This window comes from Melozone crissalis, unplaced genomic scaffold (assembly GCF_028551555.1).
Source record: "Melozone crissalis strain CALT ecotype California unplaced genomic scaffold, PUWL_Pcris_2 ptg000002l_1, whole genome shotgun sequence".
Taxonomy (NCBI): Eukaryota; Metazoa; Chordata; class Aves; order Passeriformes; family Passerellidae; genus Melozone; species Melozone crissalis.
Genome location: NW_026535780.1, coordinates 25,317,833 through 25,332,316, shown reverse-complemented (window position 1 = coordinate 25,332,316; position 14,484 = coordinate 25,317,833). Strand labels below are relative to the sequence as shown.

At 41.2% G+C, this 14,484-nt stretch overlaps 1 protein-coding gene across 7 annotated transcripts in view; it reads right to left on the bottom strand.

Annotated features, from left to right (window-relative positions):
- OXR1 (oxidation resistance 1) overlaps positions 1–14,484 on the bottom strand; it is a 264,948-nt gene that overhangs the window by 177,815 nt on the left and 72,649 nt on the right. The gene's annotated exons all lie outside the window — the stretch shown is intronic.

Genomic DNA, 14,484 nt, shown 5'->3' with positions numbered 1-14,484 from the left:
TCTTCCATGTCCTCCAATTTTTTTTCCCCTTTCTTAAAGATTTTGCCCACATTGGCTGATGGGCTCAGCTTTGCATTGCAGTGAGTCCTCAGAGAGGCCAGCCCAGAACCCCAGCTGACACCCAATACACACTGGTGAGTTTAAGACACATGAAAACCTGTTTCTTTGGATCTTATTTACCACTTTTAAGGAGGAATTGTAAAATCATGTTAATTCACATCTCCTCTAAGTTACTTTCAAGTAATTTTAGATACATCCAAAGATCTCCAGAGAGATCTATGAAACAGAAGTCACAAAGACGGGTCTGGGTCACCCACCCTTAAAGCTTTTTTTGGTGCAAACGTTGCATTTTTCACAGAGGAGAAAAGCCTTATAAGATATCTGTGACACAAAGTGGTGATTCAGAGGGAGGAAGGTGAAAAGCAGTGTTGAGATTCATAAAGTTAGAGAGTTTTGAGAAAATAGTTAAAAAGAGCAAGCCTCAAGCAGAAGTTTTGTTAGCATTGCACATACAGCAAAAAAGTTTTCTAAGCAGTAGAGCAGACGTGACAAATAATAGACCTCTGTAGAACTAGCTTATAGATTGCAACAAAGTTATTTAATGCATATCTTTAGAAAGTTACTATGAATAGATCTCTGTTCTTTGTCTCTTATGAACCAGTCTTTGTTTTAACTACCATTACGTGTGTTTCATACGATTAAATAGAATTCTTGTCAATATGTTTTGCTCTATGTGTGATTGGCTAAAATCTAAGCCGAGAACACACATGTGAGGGCTGTGCTATCACACCATGCGGATTTGTGTGGATGAAAACGCTACTGCTGTCACTTTGTGAGGTTTATTAACAATACTGCAGTTTCATAGGAGGAGGTGTCCTCTGCAAGACCAAAGTAAAAGCTTTTGAGAGTCCTTCCAGGAGATTCATCTTTCATTGGGCTCTTCAAGTATACTGCAGGTACAGACAGTTTTCCATATAAGCTAGGAGTGTGGTCTGGGTGCAAGGGACCTTTAATTCTCATCTGGGCAACATCCCTGTAACGAGCAGCACATTGTCAACCACACCAGGGTGCTCAGAACCCTGTCCGACCTCACCTTGAATGTTCTCAGGGATGGGACGTCTACCACCTCTCTTGGCACATGTAAGAGTCTGCTTCAACTTTCATAAAAGGTTAATTGCCTTCTACATTTAGAATAGCTTCAGTAAATAAATATATTTGCTCTCTAAGGAAAGAAAATATGTAAAATTTTCACAAAATTACAAGTATCCTAAATTAATTGCAGCCTACGGAAATATTATTTTTCAAGAAACCAATGATAATTCAACATTCCTTTGTGATACCCATGCTATATATTCAAAACCACAAACTCTTTTTTTACAGTTTCAAAGCCGTTTTCTGCCCCACACCTTCCCAGCACCTGTGTAAATTTGTAGACAGCCCAGTCACACCCAAAGGTGTAAAAAGTCAAGAAGTCAGTCTCTTGTCCAGGCTGCTCTGTCCTCTGTGGCACCACAAAAGCCACTCGGAGCTGGAGCAGAGCAGAGCATCCTTTAGAGCCCAAAGTCAGGGACAGCAGCAACGGCTGGGCTTGGCTCAGCCTGCGGACCGGGAAGCAAGTCACAAGTCAATTGGCTGCCAAGAGGAACAATTTATTTCACACACTGGCTCACTGCAAAGGCTCCCATTGTTGTCATTATAGTGCAAGAGTGCTATTGTTATTACATTGCAAGGGTTCCACACTGCTAGAGTTTCACACCTCCTTGATGTTTCTTGTAGGCAGCTCCTCCAGGCACTGACTCATCCATGTCCTCACAGCAGCCAACTGACTCCAGTTCCCTCAGCCAACCAATCCATTATTTTATAACACTCTTCTGATTGGCTACAGGTGTGGCCTGTTAACACCAGGCCTGCTCCTAATGCCTAATAATTGGCTCAACTGCAACTCTTTAGGGGGTAAGATTACATTCTATACCACCTTCATTTACCCATACTGTATCCCCCTACATCCCATAACCTTGTGCAAGGATCCCACCTTGGCAGGATTCCGTCTCCTGCTGCGGTGGGAGAGAGGGGGACAGACAGCCACAGGCACACCCACCACATCCCCACAGATGGTGGGGCGGGGGTGCTGAAGCACAGCTCCGTACGGCCCATGGAGCGGTCTGTACAGCCAGGCGGGCACAGCAGGGGCATCGAGAGTGGCTCTGTAATCTCCCCTGGCCACGGACACCGCGCGGCTGCTGCTCCGCTCGCTGCCAGGCCGGGCCAAGCAACGGCGCCACCCCTGCCCTGCCCCTTTCCCCTCACTGCCCCTCTCCTGCCCCTATCCCCTCATTGCCTCTGCCCTGCCCCTGTCCCCTCACTGCCCCTGTCTCTTGCCTGCCCCGGCCCTTCACTGCCACATTAATGCTTCTGTCCCTTCACTGCTTTTGCCCTGTCCCTGTCCCTTCACTGCCCCTCTCCCCTCAGTGCCCCATCCCTTCACTACCCCTGTCCCCTCACTGCCTCTGCCACCTTCCCTCACTGTCCCGTCCCTTCCCTGACCCTGCCGCAGCCCCCAGCCCCGATCCCGGTCCCAATTCCGATGGAGAACAGAGGGGTTTCCGCAGGCCCCAGGGCACTGCCAGTGGGTACGGAGCCATCGGCAGCAGCATGGGCTCTGCCGGCAGGATCAGCCGTAGGACACAGCGTGTGGGTCCGCCTGTGCCCCACAGACATGTAACATCACCTGTGAAAGTGTGCCAAATGTCTGAGTCGGGTTTAGCCCTGAACGCCAAAATAAATTTCAGTTTCACGCACAGAGTGTTCCATAAAGTGTGGAGTGCTATGGAACTGTCAGCACAGGGAGCACATTGACCTGTTGGAGAGAGTCTGGAAGAGGCCATCAGGATGATTAGAGGGATAGAGCACCTCTACTGTGAATAAAGGCTGAGAGAACTGGAATTGTTCAGCCCAGCAAAAGGAAGGCTTCAGGAAGCACCTAACTGCAGGCTTCCATTTCCTGAAACGAGCCTGCAATAAAGTTGGAGAGAGACTTTTGACAAGATCATAGCATCATAGAATATAGAATGGGCTGGTTTGGGTTGGAAGGTGTGGGGGATGGAATGTAAGAGAATAGAGATGGTGCAGAAGGCAATCTCATTCCTGAGGAGTTGCAGCTGTACTAATTACCAAGGATTAGGAACAGGCCTGCCCTTAATAGGCCACATCTATGTCCAGTAAGGATGAGTGCTATAAGAGTGGGTTAGCTAGTCAAGAAGAGCTGCTGGAGTTTGTTGGTTGTGCTGCAAGGAGGAAGGAGTCAGTGCTGTGAGGAACTGCTCATGAGAAATCACCAAGAAGGTATAGAAGTTTTTATAATAAGAGAACAACAGGAAGAGTTGTTCTCTTATTACAAAAACTTAACGATCATCAAGCTCCCTGTTGTGGCCCTGTTGGCCTCCCTGTGGAGAGTTGGAACCCATCCTGTGCTGCATGTCCCAGAGCAGGGTGCAGTACTCCAGGTGGGCTCTCATGAGAGATCTTGAGATCAATCAGCTTTTAGATGAGCTGATCAATATACTAAATAAGATTTTTCATTCATGTATCACCTGCTACTTTCAAACAAGGAATGTAAAATACATTACTACAGCATTATTAAAGCAGCAGTGTATTTTCAGCAGATAAACTCTAACCTGTTGGACTTATGTGCACCACATAGTGCTCCTGGGAGTACAGAAGTAGATTGCAGGGACAGGATTTTGACTGATATGTGCAACAGACTGTCAGTGCATCTGATCCTCAAAAACATCACCAAGCACTAGCACTTGTCCCAGGTGTTGTCCACGCATTTGGACTAAGCACACTGTTGTCAATTTGCTCTTCCTTACACAGGCCTGTAGTCTGAGGAACAGGAGGAGACAGACTTGAATCTATTGACAAATTAGAGAAAGGCAAATTATAAGGGCACATAGAGAAGCATTTAGCTTTTCTAGCTAACACTTCCAAGTCTGAATGACACTTTTGTTCATCTTAGTTTTCAATGAGACATTTGGTTCCAGGCCAGTAATTTTTTCATATCAGTTAGCAGAACGTGCTAGATGTATGCTTGTGTCAGAAGGTCAGGGGCTGAAGTATATTTTAAAAACCATATTTTCAAGGAAAATTGTTCTTTTTTTCTTCTTTCTCTTAAGAGAAAAAAAGGGAACCAGATAGTTTGAATTAATCTGTTCACTCTGAGACTTCTCTGAAAAGATATTAGATTTTGTCAAAACTTGACAAGATGTTTTGGGTGGGTTTTGCCATGTTGGTTTTTTTCCCCACACCCCACAGAATTATGCTGTTCCATCAGGAGTACAGTGTTTCACAGGGTGTATCAATTCCAAGGGAAATGTTTCTGTATGGCACATTTTTGTCACTTGTGGTCCATTTTTTGTTGTTTTCAAAAGAAGATGCCAAATTAAAAAGTAGAAGGGTCTTTCTAATTTGAAAAGAGACACTTTCACATAATTTCATTTGTGATGTTGATATGAGGGGTTTGGATCTATTTCAGCACAAAGCAGAAACACATGGCAAAATGAACTTGTCATTGTTCAGAAAGTTCAACTTAGAAATCATAGATCTGTGCCAGCATGGCACTTGTGTGGCTGAGCATCAACATAAGCACCTCTTTATTTGCACACCCCATGGCAGATTCTTGGTCCCCTTTTAGACCAGATTAAATAAGAAAAATATACATATTAGTTTAGAAACAAACATATATAGACCTTCCTTCTGAGGCTCTTAGTTAAAAGGCTGTAGCTGTTCTGACAACTTCCATGTGGCTCAGGCAATGGTTGAGTGAGGCTCTAGAAATGCAGGCTGTATTTTCTTATTTCCTAATCAAACAGTGGATGTACTTGTGTGTCTTGGGATCTATATCCAGAGCACATGTCTGTGCCACATGAATCTGTCAGATTGAGGTACATGAAATTAATGTCAGCTGCTGCCCTCCTCTCTGGTTTCTCTGACACTGGTGATTTCAGGCATTTTATTGTACACATGCAGCATTGTTGCTCCTACAAAAGAAGCCCCCATTTCAGATGGAGATCATTGACTTGTCAAGACAATACATCCCTAAATAACTGCAATGCTGTGCTGAGCTGGTTACCATGTGTCTCTTACAAGCATTTTGTGTTCAAAGGGTCTTCCCAAGGGTAAAAAAAAACCCAGATTCTTGCTGGTTATAGCCTTCTGTCACTGCCTACCATGTGACACAGTGCATAGACACAGTTTAAGTACAAAGGGGTAGAAAGCTGTTATACTTTACCCAAATCTGATAATTCATAGATAAAATTCAGACAAAGTGTCCTATGCAAACATAAAGAAGCAGTGACAAAAAGTGAGGGGAAAAAAAGAAACCCTAGCCCAGCAGTGAAGGTTCAGCAGCTGGCTTCTAGAGCAAAGTATTGCTTGGCACCTTGTCTTGCAAATCACAGAAATCCAACTAATCCAAACAAATAGGAGATCTAGTTGCAAATGTATTTGGAGTAGATTTCTATCCACCACTCATCTCAAGTTTGCATATACTTTTTTCTTGTATTGGACTCTTGAGAAGAAAACTAACTTCCCCAATGAGAAATAGCCACAGTGGTAGTAATTTCAGAAATATCCATGTACACTTCCCATGCAGCAATATTTTGCTAATAGTTTATCCAGGACTTAAGTGACCTGTAAGTTTTACTTTCATATTCTTCTCATGTAGTTACAGGTTTGAGAAGCACAACTGATGGATGAAACAAGAAATCACTGTTTCTCATTGAATTTCCAATGCACTTGATATACTAGATTTATTCCACAGTACAACAGAAAACTGCTCACAGCAGCAATGTGAGTTGGAAGGTGTTACTAAGGTGATGACTGTCATCATCCCAAACAGGGATGGTCCCATTAGGGCTAATAATAAAAAGATTCAAGCAAATATATAATCAGTACATGGAGATATGTTTCTCTAGGCTAAAAAAACCTCTAAAAACCTCTTGCTATAAACAACTCTAGCTCTGCTCCTAATGTACATTTTCTTTCTACATGCATTCCAAGGTCTCATGTGCACACAGAAGCCTGCAGCTTACATTCAAGAAAACAAACAAATGGGAAACCAATGTAACATAGCTAAAAATAAACAAATCTCCCTTTAGTGCTATTGTTGCTGCAGTGTAGCACTATTCACATGCAGAGTGGACTGGGAACCAGTTTGTCTCTGACCATCTTCCTCTCCAAACAGGCCTTTCTTTGTCTTCCCTAGCAACCATTTTAAACAGCACAAAGGCAGAAGATATATGAGCCTCCTGAATACAAGGGTTTCACACTTATGTTGCTGTTGCTAGACCCAGCCATCACTGACAGAAAGAACCAGGACAGCTGGACCAGCACTTGCTTGCGAAGGTCAGGCACTGCGTCAGTCACTCTGCCATCACGTGCTACTGCAGTAATGGCTTCTTCTGTTTAAAAGCAGTTGTCAACTGTCAAGTGGTATTTATTTCTTCACTCAGAAAATAGTGCTGTACTAATAACAACTTAGAGATTGTTAGTACAACACAGGAAGAGAAAAAAAAAACTACACAAAAACAAACTCAAACCCAGAAACACAGCTAATGTAATTGAAACCTATTTTACCATGAAGGGTACTGTGGAAACAAAAGAAAACATAAATATTTAGTATGATTATGGAAAAATCTGTTATACGGTTCATACATTATTATAGACATAAGTAGACACGTGCCTATTGAGAGAAGAATATGTCTGAGATTCCCTGGTAAGAATTACAGTAGTGCTGCATCTACTCCAAATTAGCAGCAAACGAAGGATGCAAATGTTTTTTTCTTACATTATTCCCTTCCAGACAGCTCAGAAAGAGCTGAAATAAGACAAATACTAAAACATCAGTAGATTTTGCACACACAGCCTGAGTGCTCTGCAACCTTAAAAACCTGAGAAGAGGGAGAAAGAAGAGTCGAAGAGAAGCTGGGAAGAGAACCCCTGCTTTGCTCTGTGGCAATGTACAATAGGGAAGGAAGAAACTAATACCTAAAACAAGGCATGAGTGCTGCTGCTGCTGCACTCTCTGGCTTCTCAGTGCACCGCAAGGAGACTTGTGGGGTGGAAGTCTCTTGACTGCCTTGAGGGATGAAAGAAGAGAAGTGACAATCCCCAACTCTGAAATTGTTCATGAGGAGGGCACCACAACAGTGAAAGTTGCCATATGTTTTCTAGGTTCTGTCTTGCTTGCAAGATTATCTAGTCCAAAATGTTAAAATATTTTGTTGCTTTTTAAATCACTGTTAAAGAGGTATTGGCATGAGTACCCAGTCTATCACTTTGCACTGGGAACTACCTTCACAAGAAGAACAAATATTTGTCTAAACAGACAGGAATTGCTGTCTGAATTCTAAATAAGTTTGAATGTCTTGATAAACAAACATTTCTAGCTTTCCTTCATCTTCGTTGCCAAGGAAAGAAAAGTGATTTGTTTTGTATTCCCAAACTGAGTTTATAGCTTTTAAGAAAATCTTTCAGAAATTGGTAATAGCATAAATAATTACAGAAAATCATTCTTAGGGGGAAAAGATCAGTCTTAAAATTCAAACAAGACAACATATTAATATTTACAGAAGGAATATGGAAAGAAGGGAAGGGACAAGAATTGCACAAGGGAGAGATTGAATGCCAATATAATGATAAGCTCTGTCCTCCTGCAGAGCAGCAGCAGCTGCCTCAGCCCCTGCAGCTCTGCCGCTGGGAGAAGGCAGGAGAATCAGAAGCTAGTAAGATGCTGCAATAATTTTATTTACACACTTTCATACCCATTTGAGGACAGAACTGGTCAAAGAAGACTTAAAGACCGTTCCATTAAATAATATTTTCATGTCAGACTTGCAAACATATGATGAAATACATTTTCTTCCAGAAAAGACTAGTAAAAGGACTGATGCAGCAACTTTGCTTTTCATAATGCTTCTGGCAAAAGACCACAGAAAAACTCAACACTAAACTCTTGTTTACACAAAGGCATTTAGTCTAAGACTAATAACTTACTCAGCTACGACAAAAAGACGCTGTATTATTGCTTCCCTTCCCTAATACTATTGTACAACAAATACTGAACTGTTTCCAGGACATCATTTAATGGCAGGCTCTAGCAGACACAATGTATTTTATTAATAATTTGTCTCCAATTTTGAATACAAGCTTTACAGTGGGAGACTCACTGGATGCTGAACATCACTCTGACTTTAAAAAAAGAAATAAATACATAAGGTAATAAAATCATAAATCATTCAGAAACCTGTTTGGCTTTAACTTTTGCACTAAATGTTTGGAACTTATTTAGCTATCAGTGCAAAAAAAAAAAAAAAAAAAAAAAAAAATAGGTCCACAGAATAGTTCCCTAAACCACCAATCTCAAATTTTAATTACCTGAGAATGACAAAAATATGCTTTTCATAAAAAAAAAAAAAAAAGTCACAGACTGCAACAATGGTTGGAATGTCCCTAAAATATCGGTTTTTTTCATGAAAAATGAAACCCCCCCCATTTGTTTAGGCATTTCTAAACTTTTCATCAAAATTTACTTTAAATACACATTTTTTTCTTTTCTTCTGATTTTCAAGTGGAATGTTACCAAACTAATATGCAAATTTTTCTGTTCTTAAGCTCTCATTTAAAAGAACAAAACAGAATTTAAAAGTTCATAAATATCCTTTATAGCATTGTCCTAGGGTGACGTTATGATGCTATCCCCAGCCATGTGTTCTGTTTATGCTGGATAGTCTGTGCTGTGCCTTCAAGACAGGCTCTGAAGAGTGAACGTTTTGTCTTGTTATCAGTTATCAGCCTGCTCACTCCCCCACAATCGGCAGGACACGGAGACGGGGCCGTACATGGTGCTGCTTTTGCGTTTTGCTCCTGCTTTTCCTTCTGCCCATTAGTTAGTTCAGCAAAGCAGACTGAATTTTTCCCTGGACTGTTTTTCTTTCCCTTTTTTTGGACCTGCTCGAACCTGCTCTGGACTGGGACCTGGGAACACCGAGGGTTTGCACCTTGTGGCTGCAGCAGCTGCCCCAGCACTGCAGGGACTGAGAACAGAGCGACCACCCCTGAGAGAGAGACTTTCTGAATTTGTCATCTTTTCCAGAGCAGTGAAAGAGTGGTGTAATCTGGTATTGTTCATTTTGTGTGCTGGGGGGTGCTGTGACTGTTAAATAAACAGGCTCTTTCCACTTCTCTCCAAGGAATACTTCCTGAACCGGCTGGGAGGAGGGGCCATGTGGGTTTGCTTCCTGGAGGGACCCCCTTTGGAGGTTTTCTCCCAAATTTGCCCTAAACCAGGACAAGCATTTATCTTAAAAACTATTTTACTACTCAAATTGACCATAGTCAATTCAAAGCTTCTCTTGTTTTCAAAATATTCAAAGGTTATGTATCCCTATTGACCATTAATTTTATGTGGGTTTAAAATTAGACTAAAACCACTCAACATTTTTGCCAATTTCTTTAGCACAATGTGACATCTGCAATATTTGCTGAATGAGGATTTTAGTCCCCACTCAATTTCTGCAAATGCAATGAGTATTCTTCCTCCATTTCAAGGATTAATTTTGCAAATGGCACTTTAAGCACTCCAGGCACAATGGAATAAGTCAAAAATAAATCCTTCAAGTGAAAGAGGCCAGTGCAGATGTGCAAGAGGCCAGTGCAGATGTGCAAGAGGCTCAAATGCATTTCATTCCCCATGCTGACAGTCTTATCATGTCCAATAAAAAATGGCCATTGAGACCACCACATTTGTAACATTAAGCTTCATCTTCTCTCCCAGCTGGAAGGGCAGTCAAGTTTACGTAATTCAGCTATTTTATTTTCACCACAATTCTTTTGCATGCCTGGGCAATGCAGGCAGATGGCAGAAGTGACTGTCCACCCATATCTCAAAGCAGACCAGCCCTCTAGTAAGGATTTTGGGGGGTTCAAAAAACCTCCCTGTGAGAGCCTGGGAGTTCCTAGTGCTCCCAATATTCAGTTTAAGCATTATCTCACATTGTTTCTTCTGCCAGTGCTTTAGCTATCCCTCCCAGTCTTCCACCTCCAGACTTGCAGAAACCAGACTCTGATGTAACAGGATCAGATGCTGGAGCTAGCAGAGACTGTCACCACTCCTGGGGACACAAAACGAGCAGGATGACTGCTCCAGCCCAGTGCCACACATGGGCAATAAGTGCTGCTGAGTTTGTGCACAAGCAGGCAGGGTTCCTCACCATTTTATACCTCCTTGGGATTTTATAGCTAGTGCAGACCTACACAGCACAACAATGAGCAAGACATGGCACCACTACAAAGGATGCAACACCACTGCAGTCTGCAGGAGTCCCTCTGCATCTGGGACATGTGCTCTCACCTTTAAAGAAATGTCTGGATGCATTCCTTGGTTTGTTTTTGAACCCTTACTCACTGAATATAAAAGGTTGATTTGCTATTCCCATAATTTTCTATCTAGTTTTGCCATACTCAGGAAAAATGTGCTCAGAAGTTTCTAATGGGTTGGACACCTTGAAGCTCTCTGTAGGAACTGGAGTGAGAGAAAGAGACTGCAGGCAGAGCTCAGAGTCAGGGCTCAGAACTATCGAAGATTGTTTAATAGCCAAAGGCAAAAACACCCCGAAGGTCAGTGATGCTCCCCTCTCTAGTTCCTGAAAGCAGATGGTGGAAGAGTTTGGAATTAATAGCCCTGCAGGGCCCAGCTTGGCACCAGTTCCCTGCAGAGATGATCAGCCTTTTCTGCTGACAGCCTGCGAGACAGCGCTCCATCCACGCAGCAGTGTGTGTGCCCAGGAACCGCCCTGCAAATAAATCTGGGAACAGATCACTGGATGGCATCAAGTGCACTGAGAAAACTTAATTTCTTGTTTATAGAAGATTTTACTGTGCAATTCTGTGAAAGTCACTGATTCTTTTTTTGTTCAGTAATTCTAATAAAGAAATGTGCATATCAAATCCAGCCCCAAACAGTGTTTTGCTCCAATGAACAATGTAGCAACACAAACCATTGCTTTTGGTAAAAGGCCATCCTCTCCTCTCCTACACGCACTTAAAATTAACTGTAAACGTCTATATTTAGATTCAAAAGCTAGTTCAAAATCTTTTCTCCTCATTAAAATGTGATAGCATTTACTGCTACCTAAACATATCCTTACCACTCAGAAAAATTCAAGACCTCTAAGGTTTTTTCTTTACTGTTGTCATTGCAATGATTACCAGTAATTAGATGCAAGAAAACTAATTAATGCCAGTCAACAAGACTTTTTTAGAAAAACTTTTCATTTCAATGTTCTTTTTTTGTTGTCCAAGATAATTTCAACCAAGTAAGGTTAAAAGATTTTGACTTAGAAGGAGACAGCTCAGAGACAGACTTAGTTATCTAAAGCTATGCCTGTATTCCCATAAAACCTGGGTCTGGTACTAGGGTAAAAATAGTTTAATCTTTCTCTGTTCTTATGTGATTGAATTAAAACACTACCAGATTAAAATGACTTTTCTGATGATAAAATTTATTATTTCTACTTACTTCCTGAAAACTTTGAAGGAGAACAAAAGTAACCCTGAAGCTAAAAAATAAGCTCCACAATGCTAAATTAAAGGAGTTCAATCTAGTCAGCTCATAAGGGAAGGATGAAAGGTGAATTGTCACTGAATTTAAATGATTAGGTATGGAAAATACTAGAGGAAAATTACTTTCCAGTCTTGAAAACAAATGCAAAGGATTCAACTGTTCTAACCAGAGCCAAGATGAACAAAATCTTAAAAAGATTAAATTTCCAGAGAGTAAGGGAAATTAAACTTCTGCCTATACTTCAGGCAGGAAAAAGGAATTAAAAAGTCGTCAGTCCCCAATCCTGGTGGCTCTTATTATCCACAGTGGTGGTGCAACTCTCATTTAAGTATAATGACAACAAAACCCAATGTGAATACAAGGCTTCTATAGAGGAATTTATTTTTTTTTTTAGCTCATCCCTCAACAACAAAACTTCTACAAAAGAGTTTGTACATTTAACTGTTCATTTACTTTTATAGAAAGTTTTGTAGGCAGAATGTGTGAGGTGATAAGCAGTCCAGCTGTAATGCTGCCAAGGGCAAGACCATGTAAATCACAAACTTTCATATTGTATGCCATAAAATTACACATGGTTAACAGCTCATCCAGACTCACTGTTATCACAAGAGATTTAACATTTAATGTTCTAGGCAGGTCAGAAGTAGTCCTAGTAAACTGTCAGCAGCAATTAAGAGGTTGTCTTTTTGAAGGAATTTTTATTTTTTGTGGTGTAGAAATTCATTGAGGATACGTGGAAACGTTTAGTTGAAGTACTCCTAGTCTTTTAGGAATATGAATTGGAGATCCATTGGTCCTAGGAGCCACCCATCTAGGTCACATAGCCCCCAGGAGAGTCCTCTTTGCTGCCACCCTCCTCTTACCTCCTGTGTTCCTTGAGAAAAAACAATCTCTGCTACCAGTCTGCAGCATTATCTGAGCCGCTTCCCATATTCTGCCCAGCACATTCCCCTGACATTCAGCGTGTTTCTGTACTCTTCTCCGCAAAAGAGCCTGATTTGTTCAATCTGCCCTGCTTTGATCAACAGAAGGATGCACTGAACACAGTGGGAGTTAGGAAAGTCCAAAGCAAGGTGCCTGCACTCTCCGTTCCAGAAAATATTTTTAGTTAGCGAACAGTGAAGAGCCATGTGCAGAAATTCAGCACCTACCTGTGATCTAGCTCGGAGTCTCTCAGGTCTACACACAGAGTTCAACTGTCTCAGATTTGTCACCTTTCAGCTGCAGCTTGTTCTGCACCGTGCATCTCCAGAGCCCACAGAATGCCTTATTTCATGTTGCTGCCATTACTTTGTGCCCACCACCTGACTTCCACTGCTGGCATGTTTTGGAAATAAAAGCCAGGAGAGACAGTAGACTCTGAAAACAGGAAAATATGCAAACTGCAGTGTCCAGCAGAGATGTAGTATAAAAACTTTTTATAGTTTTTTTCTCCAGACAAAGACTACTGGAGAAAAATTCATATAGCACTCAGTTTTGGGTGTATTTTAGTACCTGAAACATACCACCCAAAATATGCAGTTACCAAGAAGTCTCAATAATAGCAAAAACTACTCCTGAAATCATGGTTAGAAATTGAGTTACCTCTGGGCTTGATAAACAAAACCGACACAAAAAAATTTTTAAATGTACTTTTCAAAACAATCCAGGCATCTACTCTGCACGTCAGTTGCAATCCACTATTAATACATCACAGCAGTCCTTCTCTCCAGCACACAAGCCGAGCACTCTCCAGGCCTCCTGACAGCTCTAATCCCAAGGGTTCTGTCCCACCAAAACTAAAATACTAGTAAAAGATCAAAGCCAGACCTTAGAAACTCAGTACTGCTCATGAGGAACCTTGCATGCCCAACAGGACTATTTCACAGCCCTTTGTGAAGCAGTAGTTCTGATTAGGAATATTAGAGAAACAAAAAAAACCTAATTATAGTTATGATTTTAGTGCCACAAATTATTTTTAATTTCAGATTATTTGTATCATTATTAGTCTGCTGAATTATTTAATACATGACACAATTAAATATGCTGTCATAGAAAATAAAAAGAGCTAGAAAATTTTAAAAATAAAATACATCCTTTTAAGTTCACTTCTTTCTTTTATAATTTATCTGAAGAATTCTTGGTTGAGCATCTCTTCAGATCTTCATAAAGTCCATTGCGTAGTCTATACAATCTCTGTGAAGTACTTCTCTCTCATCTCCTAACATTCTGCTATAAAAACAAAAGAAGAAAAATGCCACAATCCTCACATGCAATGAACAAGATAAATCCTCATCAAGAACTTGCAGGTTAATCTGGTTCCATAAATACAGCCTTCACATACATCCAGAATCCCTTCCCCTGAAATTCCAGAGGGGAAAATAAATAATCAGTATCTCAGTGGAAGGAAGAGGATGTGAAGTTTTAGGAGGTTGTTTTGTTTCTGGATTTTTTTAATTGGAAATTTGGTTTATCAGAGCAAAGCAGGCATTGAGCTTGGTGGGATGGCTACTGTGACTCAGTAGTAGCCCTTCCCACAGGAATCAGCTATCAAAGCTGTCTGGGAGAAACTCTGTGCCATTCCTACTGGGAATACAACTAAAAACACCAGCCCAAATTAGCAGCGTGCAAAGACAGTCATCGAGCACCTTAACACCTTCCTGACAGAACACACGCAGACCTTCTATTCAAATTTTATTACCATGTACCTGAACTGGGTATCTGTATTGAACCACAGCAGCTCAAACTATTTTTAGGCTACTGCTGGGAAAAACAAACAGCAAAACAACAGCAAAAGTACTAAAAGGAGCCTATTCCAAGAAGAGTTCTTCTCTCTTTCACATATCCAAGGAATAGCTACTATTGCCTTTTTCCTAACTTGGAAG